Genomic DNA, 25,202 nt, shown 5'->3' with positions numbered 1-25,202 from the left:
ATGTAAGGGGGCACTCCGATGGGAACAGTCCATGTAAAGGGGCACTCCGATGGGATCAGTGCATGTAAGGAGGCACTCCAATGGGAACAGTCCATGTAAGGGGGTCCACTCCGATGTTATCAGTCCATGTAAAGGGGCACTCCGATTGGAACAGTCCATGTAAGGGGGGGCACTCCTATGGGATCAGTGCATGTAAGGGGGCACACCGATGGGAACAGTCCATGTAAGGGGGCACTTCGATGGGAACAGTCCATGTAAAGGGGCAATCCGATTGGATCAGTGCATGTAAAGGGGGCAATTCGATGGGAACAGTCCATGTAAAGGGGGCACTCCGATGGGATCAGTGCATGTAAGGGGGCACTCCGATGGGAATAGTCCATGTAAGGGGGGCACTCCGATGGGATCAGTCCATGTAAGGGGGGGACTCCGATGGGAGCATTCCATGTAAGGGGGGCACTCCGATGGGAGAAGTCCATGTAAAGGGGCACTCCGATGGGAGCAGTTCATGTAAAGGGGCACTCCGATAGGATCAGTCCATGTGAGGGGACACTCCGATGGGATCAGTGCATGTAAAGGGGCACTCCGATGGGATCAGTGCATGTAAGGGGGCACTCCCATGGGATCAGTGCATGTAAAGGGGCACTCCGATGTGAACAGTCCATGTAAAGGGGCACTCCTATGGGAACAGTCCATGTAAAGGGGCACTCCGATGGGAACAGTCCATGTAAAGAGGCACTCTGATGGGATCAGTGCATGTAAGGGGACACTCTGATGGGAACAGTCCATGTAATGGGGCACTCCGATGGGATCAGTGCATTTAAGGGGCACTCCGATGGGATCAGTGCATTTAAGGGGGCACTCCGATGGGATCAGTGCATTTAAGGGGGCACTCCGATGGGATCAGTCCATGTAAAGGGGGCACTGTGATGGGAACAGTCCATGTAAGGGGGCACTCCGATGGGAACAGTCCATGTAAGGGGGCACTCCGATGAGAACAGTCCATGCAGAGGAGCAAACCAATGGGAACAATGCATGTAAGGGGGCACTCCGATGGGATGAGTCCATGTAAAAAGGCACTCCAATCGGAACAGTCCATGTAAGGGGTAGAGGCGGCTTCATGTCGGTCAATCAGATAACAAATGGCTGAGGGTCCGGCAGTCTGTGTTCTTTATCAGAGGGGTCACCTCTATGCTGCAGATTCAAAGCAGGGAGCCGGCTTGTGCAGATTGCCAGTGACCTCTGACCCCCAGGTCCCATTAAGGGAACCTGCCTACAATACAGCCGCCATTACTAGGTGGTCCAGGATGTAATAGAAAGGTCAAATTGTGGAGGATTGTATGAGCACAGCACACATTGTCAGATCGGATTGGTGGAGATCGCTGTTCAATCATGTCTGACTTTCGCCCCACACCAGGATGGTCACATGATTGCTTGGGTGGGCGCTAACGATGGCGGATCGTCATACAACTCACTGTTTATGTCTTACAGAGCCCCTCCCCCATGCTGGCAATCTGATTGGACGTGAAGTACCGTCAGCCTCATAGTGGAAGAGCCGTGAGCCGCCAACATGGACACCAAATGCGTAAAGGTGGTGGAACGATGTCGGCAAGTGAAGGGCGAGGGGACGGACATGAAGTATCAGATGATGGGTGCAGTGAGCAGCAGGCGCTGTCAGTACTTCATCCAGAAGACAGGTGGGTGGGTGAGGATGGGAGCAAAGGGGTCCTCACTGGGGAAGGAATGGTGTGTCACCCATATACAGAGAGGGCTCCCCATACCCATGTATGAGCTGGAAGTGGGAGGAGATCAGCGCTGGTAGTATCCATCACAGACAACACTGACCCATCCTCCCATCCACCACATACTGACCCATCCCTGCAATCCCCACATACTGACCCATCCCTGCAATCCCCACATACTGACCCATCCCTGCAATCCCCACATACTGATCCATCCCTGCAATCCCCACATACTGACCCATCCCTGCAATCCCCACATACTGATCCATCCCTGCAATCCCCACATACTGACCCATCCCTGCAATCCCCACATACTGACCCATCCCTGCAATCCCCACATACTTACCCATCCCTGCAATCCCTACATACTGACCCATCCCTGCAATCCCCACATACTGACCCATCCTCCCATCCACCACATACTGACCCATCCCTGCAATCCCCACATACTGACCCATCCCTGCAATCCCCACATACTGACCCATCCTCCCATCCACCACATACTGACCCATCCCTGCGATCCCCACATACTGACCCATCCCTGCGATCCCCACATACTGACCCTTCCCTGCGATCCCCACATACTGACCCTTCCCTGCAACCCCCACATACTGACCCATCCCTGCAACCCCCACATACTGACCCATCCCTGCGATCCCCACATACTGACCCATCCCTGCGATCCCCACATACTGACCCATCCCTGCGATCCCTACATACTGACCCATCCCTGCGATCCCCACATACTGACCCATCCTCCCATCCACCACATACTGACCCATCCCTGCGATCCCCACATACTGACCCTTCCCTGCGATCCCCACATTCTGACCCATCCCTGCGATCCCCACATACTGACCCGTCCCTGCGATCCCCACATACTGACCCGTCCCTGCGATCCCCACATACTGACCCGTCCCTGCGATCCCCACATACTGACCCGTCCCCGCGATCCCCACATACTGACCCATCCCCGCAATCCCCACATACTGACCCATCCCTGCGATCCCCACATACTGACCCATCCCTGCGATCCCCACATACTGACCCATCCCTGCAATCCCCACATACCGACCCATCCCTGCAATCCCCACATACTGACCCATCCCTGCGATCCCCACATACTGACCCTTCCCTGCGATCCCCACATACTGACCCATCCCTGCAACCCCCACATACTGACCCATTCCTGCAACCCCCACATACTGACCCTTCCCTGCAATCCCCACATACTGACCCATCCCTGCAATCTCTACATACTGACCCATCCCTGTGATCCCCACATACTGACCCATCCTCCCATCCACCACACACTGTCCCATCCCTGCGATCCCCACATACTGACCCATCCCTGCAATCCCCACATACTGACCCTTCCCTGCGATCCCCACATTCTGACCCATCCCTGCAATCCCCACATACTGACCCATCCCTGCGATCCCCACATACTGACCCTTCCGTGCAATCCCCACATACTGACCCGTCCCTGCGATCCCCACATACTGACCCGTCCCCGCGATCCCCACATACTGACCCGTCCCCGCGATCCCCACATACTGACCCGTCCCCGCGATCCCCACATACTGACCCGTCCCCGCGATCCCCACATACTGACCCATCCCTGCGATCCCCACATACTGACCCATCCCTGCGATCCCCACATACTGACCCATCCCTGCGATCCCCACATACTGACCCATCCCTGAAATCCCCACATACTGACCCATCCCTGCGATCCCCACATACTGACCCATCCCTGCGATCCCCACATACTGACCCTTCCCTGCGATCCCCACATACTGACCCATCCCTGCAACCCCCACATACTGACCCATTCCTGCAACCCCCACATACTGACCCTTCCCTGCAATCCCCACATACTGACCCATCCCTGCAATCCCCACATACTGACCCATCCCTGCAATCCCTACATACTGACCCATCCCTGCGATCCCCACATACTGACCCATCCTCCCATCCACCACACACTGACCCATCCCTGCGATCCCCACATACTGACCCATCCCTGCAATCCCCACATACTGACCCATCCCTGCAATCCCCACATACTGACCCATCCCTGCAATCCCTACATACTGACCCATCCCTGCGATCCCCACATACTGACCCATCCTCCCATCCACCACACACTGTCCCATCCCTGCGATCCCCACATACTGACCCATCTCTGCAATCCCCACATACTGACCCTTCCCTGCGATCCCCACATTCTGACCCATCCCTGCAATCCCCACATACTGACCCATCCCTGCGATCCCCACATACTGACCCTTCCGTGCAATCCCCACATACTGACCCGTCCCCGCGATCCCCACATACTGACCCATCCCCGCGATCCCCACATACTGACCCTTCCCTGCGATCCCCACATACTGACCCATCCCTGCAATCCCCACATACTGACCCATCCCTGCAATCCCCACATACTGACCCATCCCTGCAGTCCCCACATACTGACCCATCCCTGCAGTCCCCACATACTGACCCATCCCTGCAGTCCCCACATACTGACCCATCCCTGCAGTCCCCACATACTGATCCATCCTCCCATCCACCACACACTGACCCATCCCTGCGATCCCCACATACTGACCCTTCCCTGCAATCCCCACATACTGACCCATCCCTGCAATCCCCACATACTGACCCATCCCTGCAATCCCTACATACTGACCCATCCCTGCGATCCCCACATACTGACCCATCCTCCCATCCACCACACACTGACCCATCCCTGCAATCCCCACATACTGACCCATCCCTGCAATCCCCACATACTGACACTTCCCTGCGATCCCCACATTCTGACCCATCCCTGCAATCCCCACATACTGACCCATCCCTGCGATCCCCACATACTGACCCATCCCTGCAGTCCCCACATACTGACCCAACCCTGCAGTCCCCACATACTGACCCATCCCTGCAGTCCCAGCATCGACCCTTCGCATAGTAGTGTATTTTACTTTTTTGCTGCCCTAGGCAAGACTAAAATCGACCACCCCCATCTACATTTATCTCTCCTTTTGCTGTTTAAGATCCACCTCTTCAGTACAGGAGCATGATGGAGGGCAGTGTGACATGGCAGGGGGAGGTCGTGGGACAGGAGGGGGTCAGCGTGATGGGGGCAGCAGGACAGGAAGGAGGCAGCAGGAGAGGAGGGGGGCAGCAGGAAGGGGGAGATCAGGACAGGAGTAGGCCATCGAGACAGGTAGGAGGGTAGCAGGACAAGAGGGAGGCATCATGACAGGGGGAAGGCGTCATCTGTTTTCACAAGTTGCCTTGTGTTGATGTAGGTGCTACTGCCATTGATGAAAACTGGTGACTCTTCCTTACCTCCTCCTAGAAACAACAGGAGGAGTTCTTCACTGCCAAATAATAGGATAATGTAGCATTCAACAGTGGGAACAGATCAGCATTGGCAAAACTGTAAAAGGGACCTAACTCCACTATGGAAGCTATTATTATATTAAAAAAAATAAATTTTGAGTTACACTACCAGTGACACCAGTTTTGTACCTAAATTCTCAACTCTGCTTACCCACCAGAGCCATTATCAGGAGGTTCCCTGTTCACCTGTGGAATATTCCATTTATACTTTATGTACCGTTGAATGCAGCAGAAGTGGTGAGACTTAGTGGAGGGGGGAAAACTGGGATCTGTAAAGAGGAGATTTTGCCCTTGCTGTCAATAAAAAATGTAATAAACCAGCAAGTTGGTTAAATTGACCTTTTCTCATCATCAACATTACCATTATCAATGTTTCTGTGATGGCCAGCTCTGCAACAATTATTCTTTCTTTTCTTTTATCTTCAGCTATTCAGTGCTATAGAAAAATATTTGTCATCTTTGGTTTCACCTGTAAGTGCTGAAGCTGTAATCACTACATGGAAATACCAGCATCATTTCCTTCTGCCTTTGTAAAGTTCCTCTTTTTGGGTCTATAAAAGAAGATGGCTCCATGTGGCTATCAGTACTCAGCAGCTCTGCATACAGGAGAAGACAAGAGCCCTAAAGGTCAAAGATACCCCAACATCATGTGCTCCACGAAGACCATGCTGTGTATGGCACTCCTTGCAGTTGCAGTAGTCACCGTATCTGCTGGTAAGTGGCGACAGAAGAACACACAGTAAGCAGATAGATAATATGCAGGTGGAAGGATGTATGGTTACATGTGAACTGATTTATGGAACAAGCGGGTCAGTAAAGATTTTTCCTACATAAACTAGTGAGTTTTTTACTTCAGCCTCTAATATACACAAGGAAACTAAGCAAGGACAATGGGAGGAATCTGTGAGAAAATCTCCCAATTTGTATCACTTTTTATAAAATGACTTAAATGTTTGGCAGGGTTTAAGGAGAAAGAAGAGTAGAAGACAATACAGTGTTATAACTATTTATTGGGCAATATTTTCCCTGTTTGTTTCTGCATCCCATCTTTTATTAATAGATTTTTTGCAACACTGAATGTATTTAATCATGCAGCCATAAAATGACGATTTTCATATGACTGACTGGTAAAGACTACTCAGGACCTCTTCTGAAGATTTTTATATACAGATCCTTCACCATTTTTTTTTAAAAGGCAATCTTGCCATTAGTAAAATATTCCCTCTAAATTCTCAATTTGGACCAATTGGCAAAGCCATTATCCACTAGCTAAATTGATGTGTCATGTTATGTAGCAGATTCCTCATTTGAAAGAACAAACAAATATCTTGGGAATCTGGATGTAAGAAAGTGATACCTTTTATAGGCTTGCTGTTCTAGACTAAGGCACAAAAGCAATCAAGCAACCAACCCAAAAGCTGAATTGGTGGGGATTTCTTCATTTTGGTGGAGATATTGCTTTATGAAATATCAAATGGTATGTATATGAAATGCAGTTTGCTGTCACCTTACATTTTGTTTTAATAACATAGAATTTCACGTGATGGTTAATTCTCTACACTTGTTATTATTTGCAGACACTGATAAATTTAGCACCTGCTGAACCAAGGTCTCCTCAGCTAAATCCAAAGTTCCTATAGTGGACTTCCTCCTACAGCAGCTCCTCCTTGTGTTGAAGCTGTGATGTAAGTATTAAGATTAGAATTTATTTACTATTTGTTACAGGTACTTGTATAGGGTCCTCAATTTACGCAGCGCTTTACATTTATATTGTACATTCACATCAGTCCCTGCCCTGAAAGAACATGCAAACTCTATGCAGATAGTGTCATGGTTGGGATTCAAACCAACGACCCTAGTGCTGCCAGGCAGGAGTGCTAATTACTTAGCCACTGAGCTGGAAGAGAATGGAAGTGGGGCAAAAATACCCATTATTGGGGATAATTGCACCCCATGTGATTGTACTGGATCCTGGTGATGGGCTGCTGAGGTCCTAAGTGCTGCATTGTGGGGAGGGTAGGTGCTGTGCTTTGTGCTATATTCATACAGTATATTTCTATAATTAACTTTTAACAAATGTTTACATTGATATGAGCAAAAACTAGCCAGTTTCTGATTATATGCATATCTGCTGTTTATATCTTAATGCTAATAAACACTTATGAAGTGTTCTCAAATACTATGTATTTCTTCCAGGTTTATCACAAAAGAAGGCAAGATTCTTTACTCCAGACCTAACTTGCCCTGGGTTATTCAGAAGGTGAAGGAGATTGGGTAAGTTAAGACGATTTAAACCTCAGATTCAAATGCTTAGATTCCAACTTAAAGTGGAACTGCACTGCATCTGAGCACCACAAACCAAAAATGCTATACAATTCATTTTTAATATTCAAAACAAACTCCTCCATCCATTCATGCCTCCATGCTTTATTTTGCTAAGAAAACATTTTGAAAAACACCTCCTGGCATTTCTGGCAGTGGTCATCTTGAGTAAGGGCAGATGTTTCACATAGCAGTTACTTCCTGGAATCCATCTGTCCTTCGCTCAGGCATTGGCTGAGCTCCTTCCCCTCCTGAAGACTCCTGGGATGCATGACATCATTTCCTTAGGCACGGAAACCAGGAAGTTAATGAAGGAATACAAAAAAAGAAAAGGTTAAAACAAGTAAATATGATATACTTTACTAATGCTAGCAGCATAAGGATTAGAAATAGTCCATGCTGATTGAGAGAGTGAAGTTTCGTTTTAAGTATTTAAAAAGCCTCTTGTACGTGCAGATGATCACAGGGAAAGCTCATTTTAGGCCCTCTGTCTTTAACTGGTCTATTTGTAGGCTAATGACTGCTTTTCCAGGGCAAGAGCTTGCCACGCAGATACAGAACTGTCTGAATAAATTATTTATGGCTAGAGGGCATCCAGAAACGTCTGAACGAATGTAGACTCTTGGTAGCCTCCTGGCCTGTCTACATCTACCTAACTTGGCTATTGCCATGAATGGCCAGATTTGTTACACACTGAGTACCTGTAGCCTAGACGAAAGTCAAGTGGTTCAATATGTATGCTAGCCAAAGTGTTGCCCTAATTCATGTCTTACACCAATGCCAAGGCTTCTGTAGTGAGAGAAAATAGAATAGAACAGGGGTGTCTAACCGCATCAGCATGTCTAGCTGCACCAGCATTATGGTTGCCCTCAAAGGGCCAGTTGTACCTGTAAGACTAGATGTCCAGAGCTCCCCACCCTCCCTTACATCAGATGTCAAGAGCCCCCCACCATCAGAAGTCAAGAGTCCCCCACTCTCCATTGCATTACAGTGCACCCCCCTTACTGCTGCTGCAGGGAATAAACTTGGGGCAGAGCTTGGAAGCAGAAAGGGTAGGGTCTGGAGAAGGACTGGAGTCTGCTGAATGCTGAGACCAGGGGAGGCAGAAACGAGGGAATGCTGCAACTGCACAGAGAGGCCCAGCATATGTAGGAGTTCTGTCATCCTCTCTACTGTGGACTGCTGAGATGGGAAAGGGGGTACAGAGACGATCCTGTCCATGGCTGCATGGAGAAATGCAGGATCTGGCAAAGAAGGTCTGTACTCCTCTCTGCTGCTGAATGCTGGGACAGAAAAGGGGGTGGGGGGTGGAGATGGCCTGTCCTAAGCTGCACAGAGAGACACAGGATCTGTAGGAGGAGCTCAATCCTCTTCTTTGCTACTGACTGCTGAGACAGGAGAGGAGGGGATGGAGATGAGCCTGTCCCTAGCTGCACAGAGTGACGGAGGATCTGGCTGAGGGGTTCTGTCTCCCTTCCAGTTACTGACTGCTCAGGCAAGGTGGGGGCAAAGACTAGGGGGGTGCTGCAGCTGACGGCCACATGAAATGACCTGGAGGGATGGATTCGGCACATGTGGAATAGAAGTTGGGGCTTATTTAGACTGTGTCAAACGCACTGCAATTATAAATATGATTCAAACATGGCCTTTACAAACAAGTCTCCCAAGATGCATTATGTCATATTTATATTTTAACCTTTGGTTTTTTTTTGGTTTTTTTTTAGAGGTAAAGAAAAGAAGCACAACAAAATAAAGAAAATGATGACCATGACAGAAACACTGGGTATTCCCATGCTAATTAGTATGAACAAAACTAAGAAGAACCTCAATGACAAAAGCGACGTCTCTAGTTGAACTATGTGGCGTTCAATTAATAGATATTTGACTTTAATTCTAGTAATATATTTGTGTGATTTAAATGAGTGCAAAATTAATTGTATGTACGTGTAGTTAGAGTTGTGATTTATGAATGTGTATTATTTTTACAGTATCATGTACTGTAATATAGTTTAGCTCTGAAACCACTTATAATGGTCCTCGTGTATAAAAATGTGTTTGTCACCCAGAGCAATTTGACATATTTTTCTTTCAGCGGCACTAAAATATGAAAATATATTTTTTTACCATAATTCAGACCCTTGTACTTTCATTCTTTTTTTACTTTTTCTCCTGGTTTAATGTAATTTTTCCTGAGTATTTTGCTCATCATAATTAGCAAATTAATCTGTTAATTTAATTGTGAAATGTATTTAGTTGCAGCAAGATATGAATAGTGCTATGCCTTCCTGAGCATGTCACTTATTAGGGTAATATCCCAACAACCAGACTGCTGTAGTGATGGTAAGAGGATGCCAATACTTTGTAAGCATTGCCGTCCTAGCTCATGGTATGCTGTCCTGCCCTCGGTGCCTCTAGCAGTTAGTAATGTTTCCAATGGAATTGGGAGGGGCCAAAGCATAATAATTCATTTATCACCTAGCACTTTGCACATTCCCCTCGCCATCATAGCTAAGTTAGTTCAGCATTCTTTAATCACTTCATATGACACTTTAATGAAGTTGTTTTACATCATTTTACCATTTTGTGTACCGAAACATCTTTATTTTTATTGAAACTACCTTTTTGTCTGTTTTAAGACATGAAAAATCAACTGGAGAATCAGCACACAGAAAGTTGATATTGTTACAACCAATTATGATTTTTGTTAATTTGTTATTCTCTCTATTTAACTCCACCATTGATTTTACCCAGCTTAATTACAACTCAAAACAGGTTCAAAGTATCTCTTGACAATAGCCTCTGTATGGCAGTTGTCAGAATTCCCCTTGCATTTATTGTTTAATTCCCCTTGCCTGAATAGTTTAATTGTCAATCTATTGTGATGGGCTGTTTTATAATCCTAGTAAAAATTACAAGGCAGTTGAGAAAGCCATCGCAATTTAGTAAGCAAGATATACACGTGTTGGCAGTCAACATGTATGAATCAATTTGCTGCAACGTAGATGCATTCATTTTTTTGCACTGTGGTAAAAAAAAGGTATTGTCATTTGAATGCATGCTGGGATTGTATCTGTACTGCAATGCAAATGTAATTCCTTACTCGATTTTTTGAGTTTGTTTTTGTTAATGAATGTATGTATTTTGTCATGTTTATAAAGACAATACCTTATTCACTGGTTCAAGATAAAACTGGATGATTTATTAACCTCTTGCCGACCGCGCATAGCCGAATGACGGCTTCACCGCGGCCGGCCAGTTCTGACGTCCTCCCAGAACGCGCTCTCCTGCGCGCCCCAGGGGGCGCGCACCCGGCGATCTCCGTGATCGCTGTGTCCTACGGACACAGCTGATCACGAGATGTGGTAAAAGGCCGATCATACCGGCCTTTTACCACGTGATCAGCGGTGTCCAATGACACGCTGATCACATGGAAATGCAAGTGCCGGTTCTCGGCTGCACTTTCCTCACGCTGTCAGATCGTGAGGAAAGTACTGCCGAGAACCGGCAGTTGTCAGAGCGGGGATCGGCACCGATCATCAGGGCACTGATGATCAGTGCCCTGATGATCGGTGCCCAGCAGTGACACCCGCAACTTCCGCCCAGCAGTGCGCCCACTAGCTCCGCCCACCCGTGCCCAGCAGTGCACCCACCTGTGCCCAGCAGTGCCCCCACCTGTGCCCAGCAGTGCACCCACCTGTGCCACTCTGCAGTGCCACCTACCTGTGCCCAGAAGTGCCACCTACATGTGCCCAGCAGTGCCACCCACCTGTGCCCACCCACCTGTGTCCACCAGTGCCACCCACCTGTGCCCACCAGTGCCACCCACCTGTGCCCACCCACCAGTGCTGCCCACCAGTGCCACCCACCAGTGCAGCCCAGCAGTGCTGCCAGTCAGTGCCACCAGTCAGTGCCCAGGGGTTTTGCCAGTCAGTGCCGCTAGTCAGTGCCCAGCAGTGATGCCAGTCAGTGCCGTCTATCAGTACCCATAATCAGTGTCACCTATCAGTGCCGCCTATCAGTGCTGCATATCAGTGCCGCCTATCCGTGACCCCTAATTAGTGCTGTCTATCAGTGCCGCCTATCCGTGCCACCTCATTAGTACTGCCTATCAGTGCCCTTTAGTGCTGCCTATCAGTGCCCATCAGTGCCGCCTATCAGTGCCCATCAGTGCTGCCTCATCAACGCACATCAGTGAAGGAGAAAAAATACCTGTTTGAAAAATTTTATAAAAGAAACAAACTTTTTTTTTTTTTCAAATTTTTTGCACTTTTTTTTATTTATAGCACAAAAAGTAAAGCGCCCAGTGGCGATTAAATACCACCAAAAGAAAGCTCTATTTGTGAGAAAAAAATTATCAAAATTTCATATGGGTACAATGTTGCATGACCGCGCAATTGTCAATCAAAGTGCGGCAGCGCTGAAAGCTGAAAATTGGCCTGGTAAGGAAGGGGGTATAAGTGCCTGGTAGGCAAGTGGTTAATACTTTAATTAATACTTCAGTACTTTAATGGAAAGTACAGAGAAAAAAATGATGTTTTGTTATTTCAGTATTTCATTCTATAAGATGAATTGTTATATGCAGTGATGTACTTTGGTTTTGTGTTGCCCTAGGCAAGACTAAAATTGGGCGTCCCCTCCTTCCCCAGAAAGACTAAAATCGGGCAACCCCCACCATCTGAATTTGTCCCACTCCAGCCATGGTATACCATTTGGTGCCAAATTATGGTACCTAAAAATCTCCATAGGCAAAATTTAAAAGCCTTTACAAGTTACCTGTTTAGAGTAACACAGGAGGTCTGGTGCTAGAACTCTCACTTTGACTTTCATGGCAGTACCTCACATGTGTGGTGCGAACTCCATTTACATATGCGTGAGGGACCTATGTGCCTGTGAGCATGGGGGAACGGGGGTGCTTTCATTTTTTTTTTAATTTTATTTTTTCTTTATTTACATTTTTTTTGTACACTGTACCTTTTTAACTTTTTTTTGATCAACTTTATTTCTATTACAAGGGATGAACAACATCCCTTGTGATAGCATACGCCATGACAGTTCCTGTTTATGGAGAGATCTAGGGTCTATTAGACCCCAAATCTCTCCTCTGGCCTCCCAATGCATGCGATCAGACACAGATCAGTCTGATCATTTGCATTGGGACTGCATGGTAGAGCCTGGTAAAGGCGTCGGTGGCAGGAGGGGGAGGGACACCCTTCCGCCGCCTGTAAAAGTAATCCAGAGGCTTGTTAGCCCCCAGACTACTTTTATCTTGTGCAAAATGAGAGTGAGGAGAAGAGAGAGGGAGGGAGGGAGCGACAGGGAGAGAGAGGGGGGAAGAAAGGGGGAGACAGGGAGAGAGAGTGAGGGAGAGAAGAGAGGGGGGGGGAGAACATAGAGGGGGGGGAGAACAGAGAGGGGGGAGAAGAGAGAGGGGAGGAGAGAGAGAGGGGGAGACTCTCTTTGACAAGTAAAGGGGCCCTTATCTGGGGTCCGTGGTGTCTGCGGCTGCACTGATACCTGCCATGCAGCGATGGTCTCCTCTTCTGCACCCCCTCTGCACTGTCAGCTGACCTCTAGGCTCCGCCCTCCGGCCCTATGCAGTGAATGGAATAGACAGCCGGCTGGCTGCAGAGAGGCCGGGTAAGCGGAGCATAGCTGCAATGGTCAGTCCGGCTCTGGGCTTCTTGCCGGATCTTAATGATGGCAGTGGGTACAACAGGGAATCAGAGCTCCGGGAAGGCACAGAGAGGGTAAGACAGCTGGCTTGCCATTAACTCAAGATGACATAAGCCGAGCCCACCTTCCCCTGCTCAAAACTTGCTGAGCCCGCCCCCGTCTAAACCCTGCCTTCCACCTGAGCCTGCCTCCCGCCCGAGCCCTGCCAAGCTCTCCTAACCTGCCAAGCCCTGGTCCTTTGTCCCTTCTGCTTGGGGGCAGGGCCTCCCCCCTGAAAACTGCTGCCCTAGGCAAACGCCTTGTTTGCCTTGCAGCAGATACGCCCCTGGTTATCTGCAGTAAAACAACACAAGCTTTTGAGGTTTCTGTCCTAACATCCTGCTAGACTAACCTTTTTATTCAATAAACCAACGCAAGAAGCAAAGAAATAAATACAATTGCCAACTGATAACCGATCAGAATCTAGCTTATGTTGGCCCTACGTTAGTCATTTTAATGAGTTGAGTTGTTATAGGTTGCTGTGTTTTGTAATTTATTTCTTGAACTCTTTATTTCTTTTTTTAGACTGCTGGCCTTTATTATAAAACTTTTTAAAGAAATCTTAAGGCTTGCTTTACTCATACAATAAAATACAGAGGGAAGTAATATTCCAGATGTGGTTTTCTGGGCTGGTTGCTACATTCAGAGAGGATCTGTTTTTGCATTCTGAAGCAGAAACATTTACTACTTAGTCACTCGTTATCAGACTTACACACCTGTACAATGACACAGTACAGCTAGCTGCTCTGAGTGTTCTAATATACAGGTCTTAAAACCTCAAAAGATCTTTAATCACTCTCTGCTTTATTTAGGTACAGTAGCTGGTATAAGCAAAATCCCCCTCCACTAAAGCTAGCAATACACATTTAGATTTTTCTCATTCATTCCATAGATTGAATGAGAGAAAAGCAATCGATTTCTACTTCCACACTACATGCCAAGCATAGTATTCAGACAGCCACAGCAACCGCGGCTGTCTGAATACCTGAATAGGGCATGCATCTGATAGGATGCAGTCACTCTTTGACGGAATATTTTCCACCTAACTCAGTTGATTTGATCAACCTGGGTGGTGTTGTCAGGGCCATTCACAGCCTAAATTTAGACTGATTCAGCCCGTCCATGTATGCCTACCTTAATAATAATAGTCAGCATTTACAGCACTCTTCAGTCTGCACCAAATCAGCACCTCTTATTTTCCCATTAGAATCAATAGTCCCTGGGTTTTCAAAAGAAGCCCCTCAGGTGCTAGTAATGCTAGTAATGGCTGCAATAGTAATAAAGTCCAATCATGGGCACTAAGACACTCTATGCAGGCTTTTTACTAACAGTTTCTGGAAATTGGAACTTAAACGGTGGCTATAAAATTAAAAATTAATAATCATCTTTTCTTCTCCTTAAAATGATTCTAGAGGCTGAAGGTCTTTTTTTAACCTAATGCCTTTACTGCATAAAGGTAAAAAAAACCTTCCGAGTGCAGCTCCCCCCCAACATGCTTACCTAAGTCCAATCTCGATCCAGCACTGAGGCTCTCTCCCTCAGAGACAGTAGCAGGAGCCATTGGCAACTGTCAATCGCAGCCAGTGCGGAGAGAGCAGGGGGCAGAGCCGAGCAACACTCTACTCTGTGTGTCAATGGACACACAGATGTGTCTTAGGAGTGAGCCTGCATGAGTGCCCCCATAGCATTCGGCTTGCTATGGGGGGCACTTGGCAGAGGGGACCCCAGAAAAGTAGGATTGGGGCTACTCTGTGCAAAATGATTGCACAGAGCAGGTAAGTTGGTGACATGTTTTTATTAAAAAAATATAGGTTTCCAGACACTTTTAAGTGATCACTTTAATTGTTGGCTGGACCTGGGTATACAGTGGGGAATGCAATTATTTGATCCCCTGCAGCTTTTGTAAGTTTTCCCACTTACAAAGAAATGAAGGGTCTATCATTTTTTATCATAGGTATATTTTAAATGATAGAGACAGAATATCAAACAAAAATCCAGAAAAAAAAATATGCTTTAAATTGAGTTGCAGTTCAGTGAGTAAAATAAGTGTTTGATTCCCTACCAACCAACAATAATTCTGGCTCCTACAGACTGGCTATGTGCTCATGTGGGCCACAGATTAGTCCTGTCAATTTAAGAAGGTGCTCCTAAAGACACCTGTGCACAGAATCTCTTTCTTCCATTCAAACCTCACCATCATTATGGGCAAATGACCAAAGAGCTGTCAAAGGACATCAGGGACAAGATTGTAGACCTGCACATGGCTGAAATTGGCTATAAGACCATCAGCAAGAAGCTTGGTGAGAAGAGACAACTGTTGGAGTGATTATTCGCAAATGGAAGAAATACAAAATAACCATCAATTGCCCTCGGTCTAGAGATCCAAGCAAGATTTCGCCTCATGGGGTAAGGATGATGAGACAAATGAGGGATCAACCCAGAATTACTTGGGAGTAGTTTGTGAATGAGCTCAAGGCAGTTGGGACCACAGTCACCAAATAAACCATTGGTAACACAATATGCCTCCATGGATTGAAATCCTGCAGCGCCCGCAAGGTCCCCCTCCTCAAGAAGGCACATGTAAATGTGAAAGTCTGACGTTTGCCAGTAAACATCTAAATGATTCAGAGAAGGAGTGGGAGAAAGTTTTGTGGTCAGATGGGCACCTGAAAAAGTGTACTTACACGAAACGCGTCAGAAAGGTGCCCCCACACAGTGACCTTAGCCCGCACGGTCCTTATGAACGACCGGTGGCCATCTTGATATTTTATGTAAGTTGTTTACCTGTTTTTATATTACATCCTTTAATAAAAATACTACACTATCGGATACCTCTCTTCTGGGCTTGTTTGTCCTGCGAGCCCCCCCTAAGGTGATTCCTGACATATGAGAGCGGCTTAACATTCCTCTGGTGGCTGATGACGGAATACCTGATGATGAGCTTTCTACCTTTGGACGCATAGTACCTGAATGCTGGTGACCTGGTGACGAGCCACGTTGCAGTGCTCCAGATCCAGATGACCAGGAGTAGGTCCTATTTACTCCAATGCGCAATAATTGCGCTATCTGGTTAGTGCAATCAACATTCACTTTCTAAGCCACAGATGTCACGGATTGTTTTTATCATTTTGCAATACGACTGAATAGACTGGCTTTGGCACTATTGTCACTATATGCACCTTTTTCCTTCAGGATATTTGAGATTGCTTTACATCATTGGTTTCAGCACTAAGTTATGTTGCTCATTTGCACACGTATATCATGTACATTTTATTATCTATTTTAATATCCAATTTTTAGTGATGCATGTTTTATGTTCATGTATTACTGGAGAGGACTGAGTGAGTAATCCTACACCCCCTGGGCCTGATAAGGGGAGAGAGCATTCTGGTGGGAAACCTGACTAGCTCCTCATCTGGGACTGCTTTCATCTAAAGTGGCAGCTTCTTGTATTCTTGCCCAGGGATTCCCTCAGGCAGCTGGGTGAAGAAAAGAATTAATCTTGGATCTGGGGTGATACACCAGGAGAACTCTCCAAGAAGAGATTTTGCTGTATAGAGACTTGTACATAGTTGCTAAGGAGTTTGTCCTCAAGTTGTAGTTCCTTGGGCATCCCATACACCTCTCAACTCCATCGAAGTTCAAACCCCTTAATAAAACCTAAAAACCAAGCTCAAAGACTGTTTATTAACTCCAGTGTGCAAGGTCTGAAGAAAATGCGTGTTGCCTGACTGTGCAGGACTATAGGGGGACCCAAATCTTTAGCAACTCCTAAGAGGGTAGTGCTACATTCTATTACATCACTTCTGAATTTTTATTCAAGAATTTTCGTAACTTTAGTAACCTCTTCACTTTCGATATGATACTAGCATGCAAAAAAAAACGGACGATCATTCGTCCGATATTTTCAACGTGTATACAGGGCTTTACTTAGCTCGAAACTAAGATCTAGTGACCTATACAATAAGCAGTCATTCTCCCTAGTCCAAGCGCCTAAAAGTACGGGGAATGATTAACCATCATTAAATACTTGGAGTGTCACATTCAGTGCTTTGCCAATATGTCCCTAATAGCTCATTCACACCATTGAGGTGTCACAGTGCACATGTCTAAATGTGTGGTGCATTAAGGCAGTCCATTCATTGAAATGGGTGGCCTAACACACCAAACCAAACAAGGTGCTTGACAGACAGGCACTGCCCTTTGACAAGGTGCATCGGGGTGCCACTCAGAATGAATGACTATGTAACACACAATGTGACATTCAGTGAGAATTTACAGGCGGTTAATTATTCCATGTAAAATGGGATGCTATTCAGACTAAATAACTTTCTTTTGCATAATGTGACATGCACCATGCACTTATAAAAGGTTAATGTAGAACTAGGCACAACTTTTTTTTCATACTGGATAGAGCAAGGGAGGAATAACCTCTGCCAGATTTTTTTTTGTTTTGACATCTGTGTCCCATTGCAAAGATTTACCTTCACTTCCTGTCCCATAGCTAAACAGGAAGTAAAAGGAAATCCATGCAAATTAAGGGAATTCCTTTGGGACCCCCAGGTAACCAGAACTAGTGTCCCTATTGGAAGATTTCCCATCTTCTACTTTTCTGGGGACAACCCAAAATTTGGGATTTTCTTTTATTTTCACTTTCAATGATAATGATAAACAGCAAAAATAAAGAGGGTGAATCTCTTTAACAGGGGGCACAGGCAGCAATAGAAAGTGATAAGTGTTCTAATCCATCTCCACTCTATCTAAAACTAAAGAAAACATTTTGCCTTTAGTTATACTTTAATTAGTCCATATATTTTAAAACACATGCACTAGAAAGATTGACTGCTTTATTCAGAATGAATGGCACCACATTGCACCAACACTGATAATTGTGCATTACTGAGCGTTAACACAACGCACTAATGTGAATGGGCTCTGAGTGTTGACAAAGAGGTTGCTCTATGAATTTGCACAGTGATACCTGTAACAATTGTGCGCAATAAAGACATGGAAGTTGTACTCAAAAGCCATCGTGTGAAAGTCTCATGAGCAGTGTTCCTACTGCCTCCCCCCCTTTGCAAACTATGGAATTTGTAGCTTAAACTTTTAACAAACTTCAAAAGAACCTCTTATCTTAATTAAAACACAAAAAGATGCAGTGTCCAGACCTGACCAGAGCTGTAAACAGCTAATTAGTCTAGGCAGGATGTCTATTTCCACAAACCATGAAAAACACTTTCCACTGCCCTATCGTAAAACAATAATAACTCAGTCAAGCCGTCACATGTGACCTTTAAGGCTCTAGGAATATAGAGCATGCCATAAAACGTCTATCCCACAACGTAACAATTCCACATACAATTAATAGAATTCAACAGGAACAGGGCACATTAATTTTGGGTATATATTTGAATGGGGAATATCATACTGAACAAATCAAGGTCATACATAACTATGGTATTACATAGGGAAGGGGAGAAAGCAGTCTCCTCCCTCCTGGGTGACAAAGGTATGCTGTGCTGTGTTTGGTATCCCTGGGATCTAAATATAATTCTGAATAATAATCTGCCAGTTGCTAGAATACCACCTGCACATATTGGAAGTTGTTAATATTAGTATGAAACTGTAGTTGGAACTTGGTAATAAATTTGGTGACCTCCTAGCACCCATCCCCTAAACCGGATGATTGGTCAGTTGTTCTCAGGCAACACCTCTTTGATATCATAGAAAAGGGACTGACCAGATCTAGTAGGGGAGCTCTCATTTACCATCAACCAAGAAACACCCAAGAGAGCCACGGCACGTTATTTGCTTGGACAATTGGACTCTGCTAAAACCAAGGACTTTGCAAGTATTCTGCTTTCTTACCTCCTTTCCTTTTTCTCTGTTACTTTATTGTACTCTTTATTTCTTTGTAACATCTTTTTCTGTAAATAATTTAATTGCACCATTTGACTTTTTCATTAATAAACTCTATTTTTAAAAGTGTTAAAATTATCTCTAAGACTTTTAATGCAAACTAAAGAATCCCTGTCTCTTGAAAAGTGCTACTGTATATAATAACCCTCTTAATATACCTGTCTCTGGTGACAGTGTGTGTTACAGACATTTATTGTTCATGTTTGTTCTTGCTAACATTGTGAAGGGTTGATAGTCCCAAAGCTATCTGGTGGCAGTTTGGAGTTTGAAGGGTTAATTGCATAATTAACTTAACCCAGTGGCCATCGCTCTGAGGCTGCTGGCACCTAGGTTGTGGTCAGGGGCGGACTGACCATTTGGAAACTCGGGCACTGCCCGAGGGCCCGGGGTCAGTAGGGGGCCCCATGAGATGCCCCTGGTACCTTTTTCATAGGCTTTTTTGAGTTTGGGCAAGGACACAGGAGCCCCATGATCCCCTATTGCCCAGGGGCCCCATGAGATGTCAGTCTGCCCCTGGTTGTGGTCCTGCGAGCTGGAAAATCTTTGTGCAGGGTGCAGCTGAGAGTGGCATTGTTACGCAAGTGACAGCGCGGTGTGAGATCGGCTGGTGCTTTGTCACAAGTTGGTGAGAAGGGCAGGGGTCGGGCACCGCGTTCGTCACAATACTCACTGAATGAGAAGATGATTTTCAGCAGCCTAATACACATACAAAATGGGTGAAAAGCCTTGGTGAAACATATTGCACTGTATAAAGTAGTTCAGAAAATCAGTGCTGGCATTGATGAAAAAAGGAAAGATCGCAATAATTATCAGCCAAACATTTTTACTGTTTTTGTGGGTTATGAATTTCAAATAATGCCATGGATTATAAAGTTGTGGGTACCAATGGTATAACAATAGCCATGTTAGCCCATGCTGCTGATATGGGGCCTGGGAGTAAAAGGGGACCTATTAGGGGGGTCCTTAAGTCAAATTCAACATTAAAAATTGGTGTATATGTGAAGATACCACAAACCCAGTACTTTATTATTAAGGATTGCAGAGGTTTCTGTTGACACCGACTCTGTATCCCCTGTGATGTCTCCAGTTAAAAGAGCTGACATCAGACACACAGGAGGAGATTTAAGCATTATTGTTGCTAGTAACAAATCCCCCTTTGCAGGCTGTGCAGTAAGGAGAAACCGGGTCAGCAGGGGCGTCCTAGGGTTGGTGTCACCCGGTGCGATAACACTTGGTGAGATCCCCTCCGACGATCTCCACAGAATGGATCGGATCTGCGGATTGAGCATAATGGTTCGGACTCCAATCCATTATGCTCCCCGATCCGCAGATCCGATCCATCCTGTGGGGATCATCGGCTTTCTTTACAACTTACCTTTTCGTGGAGCGGGTCTGGTGTCACCCCGTATAAGTTGCATGCCGACGATCCCCGCAAGATGGTTTGGATCTGTGGATTGAGCATAATGGATCGGAGTCCTATCCATTATGCTCCCCAATCTGCAGATCCGATCCATCCTGTGGGGATTGTCGACTTGCTTTACAAGTTACCTTTTCGTGGAGCAGGTCCGGTGTCACCCCATGCGGTAGGTGTCACCTGGTGTGGCGCGCACCCCCCGCACCTGCCTCGAGACGCCACTGCGGGTCAGCACTGTAATTAACTCCTTATGTCTAAAGCAAGCATTCCAGAGTGTCTCCTCAGGAAAAAACTGGCAAGATGTGCAGATGAATGACAACCATCCCAATCTATAACTAGCCTTTACAGTAAGGAGCACATGGAAGGTGCTTTGCACATTACAAACAACAGAAAATTTCCAGCACACTTACCAGCTAGCCTGCAACAAAACCAATTTAGCCCTGTCTAACAGTTTGCACGGAAAGAGAAGCTTTTTTTGCACACACTTGCAAATGTATGTGAAAGCCGCAGTGCCAAACCTCTTCTAAGGTGGTTGGCATTTATCTGCACAATTGAATTTAATGCGGGGACACATTGAATGCTTTCAGCTGCCATTGTGCGCTTGCTGGGTGTCTGATGTGTTCCTGTACCTTTAAGGAGTTGGCTCCCTCCAGGCAAACCTACCCTTCATTTTTTCATTGCTATATTTGTTCCAACTCGGAACCTCAAAATGATGAGTTAAGACCACAGTATACAGAGGAGCCTTGGCAAGGCACTGTGGCTTTCACATATACAGTATTTGCAAATGTGTGTAGTGTGATTTAATACCAACAATTATGCCATAATATAGAATATTATAATGGTCATTAGTGTTGCTACTACAAATCTTGTGTTTGAGATTTTTTTTTTTACTTACTAGTAGGCCTTCTCTTTCAGCACTTGCTTGTTGTGGTGGTGGAAGGGTTACAAGGGCTTAAAATTTACACTGTGGCCCTGAGATCTGAGATACTGAAAAAGACTAGTGAGCTGCTGCATTCAGGATAGTTGGCTGAAAAATGAAAGTTAAAAGTTAAAGCAGAACTTAACTCCTAAAAAGAAGTTCCACTTTTATGCCTCCTCCTGCCCTCCTCACCTTTCAGACACTTTCCTTTTTTTAGGGGCTGTGGGGACTTGGTTTTAACACTTCCCGCTTCAGCTTCCCACCCTCTCTGCATGCAACCTTTTGGAATACGTCACAGGTCCCAAAAGGCTGCAGGACCATTTCTAGGGCATAGCATGGCACAAGCATGTGTAGTGGGGAGCTGCCTGTAAAGCTGCAGAGTCACACCCGGCTTCCCACAGTTAGCATGGAGGTGCCTGGGGCCCAAAGACTGGTGAAGAACCAGCCAGGGTTTAATAAGCCAGGGACTTACTTAAAGTCAGCAGCTACAGTATTTGTAATTGATGACGTTTATTTTTTTTGGTCTGGGACTGAAGGACCTCTTTAATTTTATGTACTGATACCCCTCTTACCTGACAACTTCTGTCCACAGAACTGGTCCCTAGTCCTACTACCTCACTTCAATATAGACATGCTTTATTTTAAAGTGAAACTAAAGGCTTGTTTTTTTTGTACATACAGTATATATTTAATAAAATACTTACATGCTCTACTCAGTGGTTTTGCACAGAGCAGCTCTGATCCTCCTCTTCCTGGGTTCCCTGTCGGCACTTCTGGCTCTCCCCACCTGAGAAGTGCCACCACAGCAAGCTGTTTGCTATAGGGGCTCTGGTACAAGCTCGCTCCCCAGCCCCACTCTCTGCGTTCATGAGTGTAGCACTACATCCTCAGGGGCTGCTGAGTTTTGAGTCCCGTAAGCTTTGCACGGTCAGGCAACATGCATTTTTCCCACATCTTCACATGCACAGAGTTAGTAATTCAGTCTTTGAGCTTGTTTTTAATTGTTTTTATTAAGGACTGAACAACTTGGATGGGGTCTAGGGGTATATTGGATGCCCAAGGAACTGCAAACTTGAGGACAAATGTCTTAACAACGTATACACTGTACAAAAGCTGTACATCCAAAAATAGCACTGTCTCTGTTAAGGAGCACTGAAGTCCCCTTGGTGTACCTCCTCAGACCCCAGATGAGTCCCCCTCTTGACCCAGCTCCACTGAGGGTATCCCTGGGCAAGATTCCAAGATCTAGCAGCACAGTGGGTAAATGGTTAGTACTTCCGCCTGGCAGTATTAGGGTCGTTGGGGCCAAATCCCAACCACGGCACCACCTGCCTGGAGTTTTCATGTTCTCCCTGTGCCTGCGTGGGTTTCCTCTTGGTACTCCAGTTTCCTGCCACACTCCAAAGACATGCTGGTAGGTTAATTGGCTCCTGTCTCTGCTTGTGCCCACCTATTTCCTCTGGATCCTTAAAGAGCATCTACACACTGAAAAATGCTGCTGACCTTAATTTTCCCAATGCAACGCAGGTGTTCAGTGGTGTATGTGTTATGGTGCATTTTTTAGTGTGTGGAGACACAACATGAGCCCTTTAGAAATGAACTGATGTACCTCTAAAATGCATGCACAAGCTGCCTACGGAGTAACACCACAAAAATGTGGCTAAATGGTTAGAACTTCTGCCTGGCAGTACTAGGGTCATTGGTTCAAATCCCAACCACGGCACCACCTGCCTGGAGTTTGCATGTTCTCCCTGTGCCTGCGTGGGTTTCCTCTGGGTACTCCAGTTTCCTGCCACACTCCAAAGACATGCTGGTAGGTTAATTGGCTCCTGTCTAAATTGGCCTTAGTATGTGTATGTATGAATCTCAGGGATTTTAGATTGTACACTCCTTGAGGGTTAGAGACTGATGTGAGTGTACAATATATATATATATATATATGTAAAGCCAGGGCTTTTTTTCTCAGAGGAAAGGTGGTGGAACTCCCCCACCCAAACCTGGCCACGCCCCCATCAAACCCTAGGACCACCCCTTTAGAGAACAGGAATGCAAGTAAAATTTGGGAGGGGCTATAAAAGTAAATGTATGGAATTAACACCGCCCCCCCCCCCCACATTAGTAAGAATAGCGAGTAACACTGCCCCCCCCCACATTAGCAAGAAAAGCGAGAAAAATTGTATCGCCGCTCCTTACCTGATGCTGACGATCCGCGCTATGGTAGGATCGACGAGCAGAGGGCGTGATGACGTCAGCGCGCACCGCCGGGTGTACTAAGATACACCTTTCCTATGGGGGTGGCCGCGCGCCCCCGATGTTTACACGCTGGCGATAGAGGGGGGGGGGTGAAGCGTGCATGTCCCCGCTCACCGGCTGTGAGCAGCGGCAGTGACAGGTGCCGGGCACGCGCAAGCATGACATAAACAAGCCGCGTCCGGCACCTGTCACTTTCGCTGCTCTGCATAGCTTGTCAGCTCTGCAGAGGCAGTCGGTGAGCGGGGACAAGAAGAAAAAGGTGGCGGAACGCAGTACCGCCGCGTTCCGGCAGAAAGAAAGCCCTGTGTAAAGCGCTGCGTAAATTGATGGTGCTATATAAGAACTTGCAATAAATAAATAAACTGACTAACTAGTTGGGTCTTGCACCTGACCACTCTCTCCCTTTATCTACCCCAGGGGGTGTAAAAGTACTCACACTGTCCTGTCAGTTTGATGAGTTAAAGCTGCTTTCAGGCCTTACCCTGGGCTGGCTGCTTCCCAGCTGACAGGTTGTCCTCCCTCGGAGATGGTGGAGTGGAGATACTTTTGTCCAGCAAACAACCTGTAGGTAGGCTCCCCTCCCTGGGGCCCCCTCCCAGGATTCACACTCCCACCTTCCTCTCCATCCATTAAAGACACTACTGCTGCACAAACTCTGCCACATTTAAGGGTTGTCCATGGTCACTTTGCCTGGCCTTCTGCCAAGGGATTAGCCAAGTTCCCCTAAACATGCAGACCTAGGCCTCCTCCACCCCTCTTCCAGAAAATTCTATACGTTTCTGGAATGGTGGGAGGGCTCCAGAAGCCCTGACCTGTAATACCTCCCAGCCTGTCCTGAGGTGAACTCACTACCTCACTCCCAGGCCGACTCATCCCAGGCTGCTACCCAGCCTCTGTCTTACAAAAATAACAACCTAGCTACTTAGAGGGCGCTACATCAGACACAGCAGAGCGGGACTCAGCCGAACCCCCCGCTCCCTCCTCACAAGCTGTGATTGACAATGGCTCCCACTGCTGTGTCTCAGCCAATGAGGATGGAGAGGCCCAGGAAAGCTGAGTCTCCTATGCACATCGCTATACAGAGATCGGGCTCAGGTGAATGTTAGGGGAGCTGGGAGGCTGCTGCACAATGAAGGGTTTTTAGCTTCATGCATACAATACAAGAAGGTAAAAAACCTTAAGCCTTTAGAACAACTTTAAGATCAACAATAGCAGGGAGGCCACCAGGGTGCTGCATCAAAATTCTGCATTGGGGCACCATGATCTGCAGTTACACACCTGATAGATACCATTAAAGTCCCGTTTTTCTAAAACTGAGTGAAGTAATATGACATTTAGGTAAATGTGTCATCAAAATATACAGAGAACTTTTGGAGAAAGTGGTGAGCAAAAGTAAAATGTTGTAACTTGTTTATTTCCAGTGTAACCTTTGAAGAAATCAAATTAACTATTTTAAAAGAGAAGTATGGACTTTGTAAAAAAATATATACACCCCTCGCATTTTGTAAATATT

At 46.3% G+C, this 25,202-nt stretch overlaps 2 long non-coding RNA genes across 2 annotated transcripts in view; one reads left to right on the top strand and one right to left on the bottom strand.

Annotated features, from left to right (window-relative positions):
* Positions 1 to 5,578: 5,578 nt before the first annotated feature.
* LOC149467719 (uncharacterized) lies at positions 5,579 to 10,661 on the top strand. Its single transcript, XR_016311841.1, has 4 exons — positions 5,579 to 5,864; positions 6,728 to 6,835; positions 7,347 to 7,424; positions 9,199 to 10,661. It is a non-coding gene; the product is annotated as an uncharacterized LOC149467719 (long non-coding RNA).
* LOC149467718 (uncharacterized) overlaps positions 7,558 to 25,202 on the bottom strand; it is a 34,745-nt gene continuing 17,100 nt past the window's right edge. The window contains exon 3 of the long non-coding RNA XR_016311840.1: positions 7,558 to 7,755. This is a non-coding gene — a long non-coding RNA (uncharacterized LOC149467718). The remainder of the gene's footprint in view (positions 7,756 to 25,202) is intronic.

The sequence above is a fragment of the Staurois parvus genome, unplaced genomic scaffold (genome assembly GCF_062004578.1).
Source record: "Staurois parvus isolate SC_StPar_1 unplaced genomic scaffold, SC_StPar_1.0 ptg000102l, whole genome shotgun sequence".
Lineage (NCBI taxonomy): Eukaryota > Metazoa > Chordata > Amphibia > Anura > Ranidae > Staurois > Staurois parvus.
Note: the sequence above shows the minus strand (reverse complement) of the source record. Positions and strands in the feature narration are given on the sequence as shown.